The sequence below is a fragment of the Varroa destructor genome, unplaced genomic scaffold (genome assembly GCF_002443255.2).
Source record: "Varroa destructor unplaced genomic scaffold, Vdes_3.0 BEIS01000001.1, whole genome shotgun sequence".
Lineage (NCBI taxonomy): Eukaryota > Metazoa > Arthropoda > Arachnida > Mesostigmata > Varroidae > Varroa > Varroa destructor.
In genome coordinates, this window is record NW_019211454.1 from 73,063,411 (window position 1) to 73,073,192 (window position 9,782).

The 9,782-nt window shown below is 40.3% G+C and overlaps 1 long non-coding RNA gene across 1 annotated transcript; it reads left to right on the forward strand.

Moving 5' to 3' along the window:
- The first annotated feature begins 3,413 nt into the window (after window positions 1-3,413).
- On the forward strand, window positions 3,414-6,444 carry LOC147759074 (uncharacterized). Its single transcript, XR_015329131.1, has 3 exons — window positions 3,414-3,493; window positions 4,876-5,411; window positions 6,319-6,444. It is a non-coding gene; the product is annotated as an uncharacterized LOC147759074 (long non-coding RNA).
- Window positions 6,445-9,782: the final 3,338 nt, after the last annotated feature.

Sequence of the window (9,782 nt, forward strand, 5' to 3'; positions counted from 1 at the left end):
AGCACGATCGCGCCTCGACGTAAATCTACAAAGCTCTGGATGTTCGTCGACGAAGTTTGTATCAAACTTGTTGTTTCGAGCTATCGGATTCTGAAAAACGTTAAACATGAAAAAAATGTTGGATTTTACTCGAACCTTTCTAATAGCGCCCTCCATGCAGAAGCAGACGGCTTCACGCCGTTAGCAGGGGAGATTATTTAGACTATTAGTGGGTCATAATGTGACGATATAAATGTTCCAGCAAAAACCGGCCCACTGTCAAGATGGATTCCAAAGCCATCTCCATTTCTGAACACGTCGAGTCTACCGCAGTCCGGTTGGAAATTTTTTTGCTCGATACTGAATAATCCTTGGCGTTTATTGTTTTTTGGCTTAAGCCAAACTTAGTGAGAATTTTCTTCACAGCGACGTCAATCCGTGATTGCACGAGATCGACTTCTGTGACCTTTTCCGCAGTTGTATACTCTACCTGAAGCCGAGCATTGACTTCAATGAAGTAATATTTGCCGTCTTCGTCCAGAAGAAGCAAAATTATGGCAGCATTCTTGTAACCAACGTGAGAACGTAGTTTTATAGTGTCGGCGTGCATTTCCTGCCGTACGCTCTATGGTGCATTCAGCGCGGGAGCGATTTCGATTAGTTTTTGATGCCTCCTCTGGACAGAGTAGTCTTGTTCGTATAAACGGACAACCAGGCCAGTTTTATCTTTTAGCAGCAGTATTATCATGTTCAATGAAGCGTTCGATAAGCATAGCTCTTCCACCGAATACGTTTTCAACTTTAAATACTAATTAGCTGAAGCTTTTTTAAACTCTCTCAAAATTTTTACAATGCCCATTGCTCAACCACCTCCGTTATAAGCCGCCTTTAACATGACGAGTAATGCCGTAAGTTTTAAAGAATTCGTTGGCTTGGACAGCATCCTTTACAGGCTGGTCTGTACCAGGTATTTTTAGATTCGATGGGGCATTTTCGCACTGTAATCTTGTCGGCCATTTATGCCCACACTGTCGCTTAAGTCCCGATAAAACGGATACCGTTCCTGATACACCCAACAGCAAAGTCAGGTCATCTTGATAAGCCATAGCCGAGGTGAATAGCGTCTACATCGTTCGTTTTAGCAATTCTGATATATTCGGGAATATTCAGGTACGCCTGAACAGGTAGAAGGTTTTGACCCATCAGATACGATCCATAGGCTTTTTGTCGATGTAGTTGCATTTTATCCTGTTCAGCAGTCAATCGGGTTTCCATCACCGAACACACAAAATACGCAAATAACAATTTCCCCACGGTTAACTATTAGGATTTCTTTAATAGCATGACTGAAGTCAAGAGTTGAACAAGTGCATATAAAAAGCTGTATGCGAATTACTATGCATACACAACTGCGTTATAATTGAACTATCATGACTGTTCGCTTTCTCTCACAAAGCGCCTCTCGTGCTTTAAACAGACTTCACGGAATAACTGTCGTCTTTGTAAAACCAGCCATTACTACACCTTAATTGCGTTAATCGTTGGTTGGGTTCACTTAACTTAGAACATATGTGACTAACTTAAACTTTCGACTAAAATCGACTACTGTGCCTGGCTAGGGATTCATAAGGTCTTCGGCTTTTTATGATACCCTTGGGATAGTCATTGATATTCAAAAGAGAGTGACTGGAGTCTTCAGTGATGTAGGCTATTTTCAGTTTGTCCTTTATGGCCTACGATCTAGTTTAGTATTTGATTTGACTAAGGGGATGCATTCGAGATTTGGTATATTCGCGGTCCAGCTGCATGTTAATGACACTCAAGTATTTTTAATACATCATTTATTAGCTGTCGAAGTTTGCATATTTGTTTAAATTTATGAACTTTACCTTAAACATCTGTGTACCCTTTGACGTTTCATATATGATAGAGCAAAATTTGTAATTTGTATTATGAAAAAAGAAACACACGTGTCTAAAGTATTACAATGATGTAGTTGGTTGTTTTATACGAACAAAAAGGGTTGTAAGAAGCGGCCGAATGATTCGTCTGATGGGAGTTCGGCCTTATAGATGACTTCAATAAAGATGGCGGATGTATAGAGCATGAGCCACATGAGATGCACATTCTACGTAGATCTCGTATCAATAAGGCTGAGCTAGGGATCTATTATGGGATTGCCTTCGTTTCCTGCTAAGTGGCTTATAATTTCTCTGAAACGTGAATTATAGGTCGTCACTGACAGCTCGGTTAAGGTAGCCAGCCACTCAGCGAAACGGTCAACGTGGACTGGTAAGACGGAAAAATACGTCCGCCAGAGTTGAATAATTAGCAGAGGCTTCCCGGAAGAAGGGCCAGATAATAAAAAGATTACCCGCAATTCACGAAGACTATGCATTTTAGTAGATGATATCTATATTTTACCAAACAATTCAACCAAAAAATGCAACATTAAGAAGTAACAACTTTACAAATTGTCAGGTCAACTACTTTATTGTATATAAGTTAAAATGGTTTTAATTTGACTTATTTATTGATTTTATATATTTATTTTAATTTGCCCCTTTTATGCAGAATCCTAAAGAGGCTCTACTCTTTTGTTGAGTTATGTCCGCAATTGTTGCCTGTGGTATCATTTAGAACATGTGCATTAATAATACAATTATGTCGCTTCGTTATAACGACGACCTGTTTGAAAGCAATAATCATACGTTGCCAACATACCTAATACAAATAACAGAAGGCCAGAATTTTGCGTCAGCCATAGCTCATATAACTATGTTAGTCCTGGCAGGTCAATTGTTCTTAGGTTCTAGTGACCTTTTCTGCTTATACGACTCGGTCAGTTACAGTTGAAGAAGGACGCTATAACGGCTCTTGGTATTGTTGCTTGATAGTCGTCCATGCATTACTTTAATGAATGAACGAATGAAAATACATAAACCACACAGGTTACGCGAGCACGCAAGCGGTCGTATCACATTGTTATTGTCCCATAATGCCTTAAGTCATAGATGCGTTTCTATATAAGTAAGTCAAACGTACGTGCGTTGACTGTTCATAAGTACACGCCCAACGCTAATTTTTATTATACACACCGCCAGTTAGTTGGGCAGCTCTATCTTGTTGCCCAATTGAGACCTTCCTATGCGCAGGCGGGGGGTGAGAATAGCAAAGTTCATTACAGAAGGAGATCATCGTCCAGCACAATAAAACAGGTTGGCTCGCCCGAACAAACGCTGGCAGTACACCTTTCTCAAACGACCCAATTGCTTATAACACACTTGCACGGTCCCTTCCTCAGGGAAGCAGTATAATATGCTGAATAATTGATACTAATTAGAACGTATAACAAACACATCGTCATGGAGTGGCTCAATGCTACGATGTTCACTAACAGTATTTGTTCTGTTTCTTTGGCCAAGGAAGCATTCGCGGCACATGTTGGATGGTCGCTCTCCTATATAAGAAAGAAGTTCGGATACGCTTGGCAAACTCTACGGCTACCTAAAAAGTAGGTGTTGACCTACTGAGAGCTGTTGTGCTCAACTGATTACTATCACCACCGAAAGCGGGTATTTTTTGATGACGATCTGACTGCCCATATCAGCGGTACATGTTTCGCTCACGAGAACTAGACATGAATAATACGCCATTGATATAGGATACACAGCCTGCTTGCATTAATGTGCACCATTCTGTACACGGATTCTGTACTAGAATTCCGACGTAGCCAGACCCTAATAAGCATAGGCCAATCAAGGCAGTCCGTCATTTTGTCCGTACCAGCAGAGCTCCTTAGACCTGTATATAGCAATTTTATTTGCATTATTACTATATTAGCATTTTATACTGTACCTAGATCATGCTCTTCAAATAATGGTCGTGCTTATTACTGTAAAGCGTTCAACCATGGAAAAGCCTTTTGTGTAGTACGTGCATAGTAAATGAGAGTTCATTGATGATACTGTTATGTATTTAGAGAATCTTATTTTTTATTAGGGTATTAATTTGCTCTTACAAGTTGGCTATTGTTTCCTGACGGGAAGCCCTTTGCGTGATGCTGCTACAACTCGACCCTTGAAATCCTAAATCTCAATTCTTTTAAATCGACCCAGGTGATAGCGTTATTAATTTAATTCCAGCATTTTTATTAGTAAAAACGATTAATACTAACTTTTTACGTTTTGCGTCAAAAATAATGTGTTTATATTGACTAATTATGTAGCATTTTCAGTAAGGACGTACTTGATCAATATGTTGCCACACCAACACTGGGATTTTATTTTTTTGCAAATTGGATTGCATCGCTGAAGTATTAGCTCGCATATCTTGTTAGACGAAATCATATGAGATCTCGTTCTAAGGTGCTTGCGAAGTTCTCCAACAATAGATGCTTCCTGGAACACTACAGAGTGAAGCCCGTACAAACACTCAGATTTAATTTATTCTTTAAGTTTATGAGATTGCTGCTGGAAAATTTCCTGTAAATACAGCACGAAATTGTTGCTGTATCTAGTCAATGTCTATCATGAAGATTTCTGGCCTTAAGTGATCGACTATTATTATTATCTTTAAACAAAGCTTAAACGATCTCTCACAAACTAGAGCAACGATAAACTCACATGCGTCCACTGTTATAAACCAGGTTGGGACACACATTTTTTAAGCATTCCGCCACTGTTCGTGCTACAAACTCCTTTTTAAAGAATAGATAATGATAGGCACCGTCTTTGCTTCAATATGATTAGTCATTATTATTGTTATTATTATTATTATTATTATTTAGCCTTATTCAGGAACTAGGCTACAAGTAGCGGCATGGCAACGCCAGCCGCCTTGAATTAGCTTCTCTTTGCCACTAATCCATCTCCAGGTGTTTCCCTCTAATTATAGGTGACGTCTGCGGCACGCTCATGGAGGCGGCACCACATTGTGAGATAGATGTTTTCCATGTACAACGCACGAAATGATGGCTGGAGCCCTGGTTTATGGTCACGCCAACACAACAATAAGTACTGATCATCTATGAACATGTGGTTTACATCGGAGTACCTTATATATTCTTCTGTCTCCTTCACCGCCTCGATCTCAGTCTTATATTGTTGAGTAGCAGCTCTACACCTGAGCGACGCGGGGATGTGTACGCCCCGACAATTCCTGCCTGATAGCTAAGGGAGATGAGGAAGCCTTCCAAAGTATAACTGCAGGGATGCCCGCCAGCAACAGGGTGTTATAGCGAACTGCTTCCTCTAGAATAGAAACACTGTATAAAAAAGCTCAGCGCATTAGATAGATTGGAACTGCACGGTTTCTAATTAGGATATGAACTCGATAGATTAGTATAGGATGTTTTTCAATAGTTGTAGATAGAGAGGAATAACGAAGTGTGATCTTATCTCGGAACGTAGCCACAGGGGCCGCCGTCGCAGGTACCTTTGGGAGAAACACGTTCAATTTTTCTTTACATGATAGAAAATGAGCAAGTATTATGATCTATAACTATATCGAGGTAGCAGGTAGAGGACTGACTGGTCCATGGGTTGCTTGTGTCTTACCGTAATTTATGTGAAGTCAAAATAAATATGTGCGTACACTTTATTAGGAAATTATCTGTACAAAGATCGTGTGCGAGACACAAGATTCCTGGTCGTGGTGAAATATCATATTGGATAGAAAAAAGTGCTATAGTAATTATAAAATAGAACGGAAAAATATCTGATACTGCTTTTCTCGTAATAATTAACCATGCGTAGTATATAGTGCCTTTATTTTCATTTTCATCAGCATTACTTTTGTTGATTTCTATTTACTAATGTTTGGAGCGGTAACGTACTTTACCTCTAAATTTGCGTTCGCAAAACGACGAGTGACTAATGAGCTTCATTGCGTCTGTTTCGTAAGCGCTTCCATACGTGTGGGAATTCACGCACACGTTGGTTTTAATGGTTTTTCTTCAGGGATTTGGTTATCCATCACACAATATGCGAAAAGACAAGTCTGAGCAATCAGAGGAAACTTGATAAAATCAACTTCCAAAACAAGTAAATGGCCAGTTGACTAGCTTAGACTAAAAACCCGGTTTCGTAATGACGCAAAGTTTTATCGGTAATAAAAGCAATGCTGCATGTGAAGTTGTTGATTGACATACAATTAATTTTTTTTATACTTTGCAATATATATAGATACATAGTATACTCTATGATGATCAAAAGCTCTTTTGCTTTTATGTAGACGTTGTAGTGCCTTCTGAAAAAGCAGATTTTTCACTCTAACTCGCGACTATGACAATTACCTGCCCAGACCAACTAGCTTGTTCCGTTTTGATGCATCCACTAGCGGCGTCATACATAGGATCGTGCACAATCCGACGACCAAGTTTACGCACTGTGACATGCACAAGGTTGTATTTCGCAGCCATGAATTACTTGCATCACAGCTACTGCTGTCTAAGGCCGTGAACTCTCAGGAAGTACAGGGAACGCACGCGAGAATATAAGGAATCGGGAGTAAGGAATGGATCGTAATGAAAGCACTAGAATCCGTACATTAGCATCTTTCTTCAGTACCGTATAACTTTGCTACGTATCCACTGTTCCCGTTTTCGCGTAAACTGCAAATGAAGGTCAGGTCCACAATACAGCATTATATTATTGGGTATAACGGTGGGTGTTTCTATGGGGCATAGTGCGTGCAAACACCAGGAAAAGTGGAAGGGTCCAGAAGGCACTACCACCACTAATTCTGCGTTCATTGCAATCATGAGTACGTACTTAGTGGCTGGGAGCTACCATGCGTTTGCTCGCTAGTAGGGCGGGGGTGGACGCATACAGGGACGAGGTGGGGGCAAACATTTATCATGCTGCTGAAGGAGCACTCAGTGCTAGCTTTGACAACGTCTCAATCGGTCCACCTTTATGTGGGTATGTTGTAAAAATAAAGTTTGTCACTAGGGTCATGGGGCATAATGACAAATGTATGTACAAGGATATATATATATATATATATATATATATATATAAAGATATCCAAGATAGGCAGGCTAAGTAGAGTTTTTAGCTTCACTGCGAAAGTGGACTTTGCCTAGAAACGTGCGTTTACGTGCAGCACTTGGATTCATATTAAGTATTACTCGAACACATCTGGGTTATATGGGCGTACGTGTACGTGAACTTTGACTCAATTGTATTTACCTGAATTCCTCTCAGCAACTTCTTTCACTTTATTTAGTGTTGTCGCCTTAAGGCAACATAATACTTAAGTTATTTTAATCGATTTATTAAGTTGAAGTTTGGAGGGATTAAACATACCTTTTGTTGAAAGGTACCCTCTAGCTTTTCGGATTCAGAAATAAGTCCAAAGTGGGAAATCTTCTACGGTCGATTTTAATCAATACAACGGTAAAAAGAACTGAATGATTACAAGCACTCGTTTGGTTAATATTTGCTACAAATTTTATTAGAAAATTATGCTTAAAGAAAGACGTTAGTTTCAAAGTTGCAGCTCATAGAGGACACATCTGCTTGGGCGGACCATTTAGCGCGTCTCTAGTAGAGTTCCCGAGACAAATATTACGCGCCTCGAAAGGTACGTTACGAATATACTTATTTCGTATAGATGCTTCGATCGTTAAGAATTATTATCTTCATCTAAACTCTAATATGTGGGTTATTTTAGTTCAAGATTATAGATCATTGCTATTTTTACTATTAGAGGCCTATTTACGCGTAGCATCGACACGTAGTCACTTAAGGGTTGCATAGATCAATTCTTGTTATAATTAGTCTCAGGATTTGGTTCACTAAGTTAATTTTTCATCTCCAATAATTATTTTACAAGCGATCAGTATGAATATTAATTTATTTGCTGTAGAGAGTACATGCGAGTAGTACTTTGATCTTTTTCCTGAGGCATCATAATCATATTTTCGTCATATGCCATCGACCTTTAATAGGTATTTGCGCTCACCTTATCTTTTAGATTCCTCTTTTTGTCACAAACAGTTTTATAGTCTTCCAGAGGACTTATGTACCCTCTTGATATTTCGCTCACCTATATCTGCTGTTCTACTGACAGATCCAAATTTGATCACCGATAGCGGCGCTAATGGCGGTGTATACACCTAGACCAGGATCGATCAGGAATGAACAGTCATCTTATCGTTGTAGAGTAGCAGACGGAGTGTTCAGACTACCTACTCAAAAATGTACCCTTCCGTTTGCCCCTTCCCCTCAGTTTGTGGTCCGCAAGAGACACAGTGGCTCCTCAGATCCAAGATTATATAGCGGTTGGTTATTATGGTCTCTGTTGCCGCTAGAGATCGTCTCCAGTTTGAAGTACTGCCGCATAGGTTCCTCTTTGTAGCCATACAGTTTTCAGCACAGATCAGCCCTAACACCCACTAGCCATATGACAGCATTCTCCAGTTTTCCCTATCTACAGTTCGCAGCAAATCCTTGCACTTTTGTCGTAGTCAAGAACCTAAGACTTCACTCGCCGAGCTTGTAAGGGTGGTAGTACTTGAGTCCCGTCTCTACCCTTTCGCAGGACCTTTTCTCTTGGTTGTCTTCTCTCTATGAGCTCCCCCTCCTCAGAGGGTAGAATCAATAAATAGCTAATCTTCAATGCACCCACCCGCTTCATCCTACAGTGTTTGGCGAGGTTTCTTTCGACCGCCTGTCTAGGGGAAGCGTACATGGGTTCCGTCTAAGTCTCCGCTCACCAAGAAAGCAAGCATCTGCGGGTATGAAACACGCGGATTAGGGTTTGACTCCACGATCCACCTTGCAAATCTTTATCCCTGCCCCGCGTTTTGTTTTCCATCATGTTAGCTTACAATCAGCCTACTCTACAAAACACGGAGCTCGATATAAGTAGGCGAACGAAGAGTTTCAGTCGTCTGTGTTCTGTGCGCCTTAACGAGGCTCTATCCGTTTGTAGTCAACTTTAGGGATATAACAGTGGCCTATGATAGGCCATAGCCAAGGCTCGATTGTGTTAAAAGAGCAATCGGAATTATGCTCCTACCAGGTAGAAAAATCTATTTGTAGGAAGAAACTGGATTTAGGAATAAGCGTAGAAGTCTTGGAAGCAACAGCAGGACAGAGACAGCGGAAAGAATGGAGAACCGACCTAATTGATCTTGGTTAATTATTGATTAGGGATGAGCTCCAATGCAGTATTGTAACAGTACATAAAGCTAATTGAGGTTTTGAGCCGTTAATCTAATTTTCGTGGTTCGAGAACGAAGGACTCAAACTAAGGTTTACGGTCATGGAATATGATCTCTTAGTGATATGTGAAAATTACAAGTTGTACCACATGCACGACCTGAGACTTATTCTTCTAGTTGGCCTATAATTGACCTATCAAAATGTCCTGGAATGCAATCACTGATCAGGGTCGGACCAGCGAACGCAACAATGCATCTGGATACTTTCTTTTTATAACGTTACCTTATGTGCCGATCGGTCGCTGTACGCGAGCGTAATTTTAGTCAAAGCCAACCGTATCGAACAATCACAGCAAGAAACGTCTAAGTACACCGCAGTTATTTTTCGTCTGGAGATATGGTCCTTTTTATATTATATATATTTATACCTAATCGAGTCTCCGTATCGAGTAATCGTTCTCGACGACAGACCAACGGAAGACGCCTCACTGGCTTTTAATAAGCACCTTCTGCTGGGAAACTTACCGACGGAAGTCAACAAGACAATTTATTTAAGCGAGCGATGTCAAAGCCGCAAATTTTTTTTTAAATAGATACAAATGGGAGCGGACAAATTAAGGGCGCAGCTACC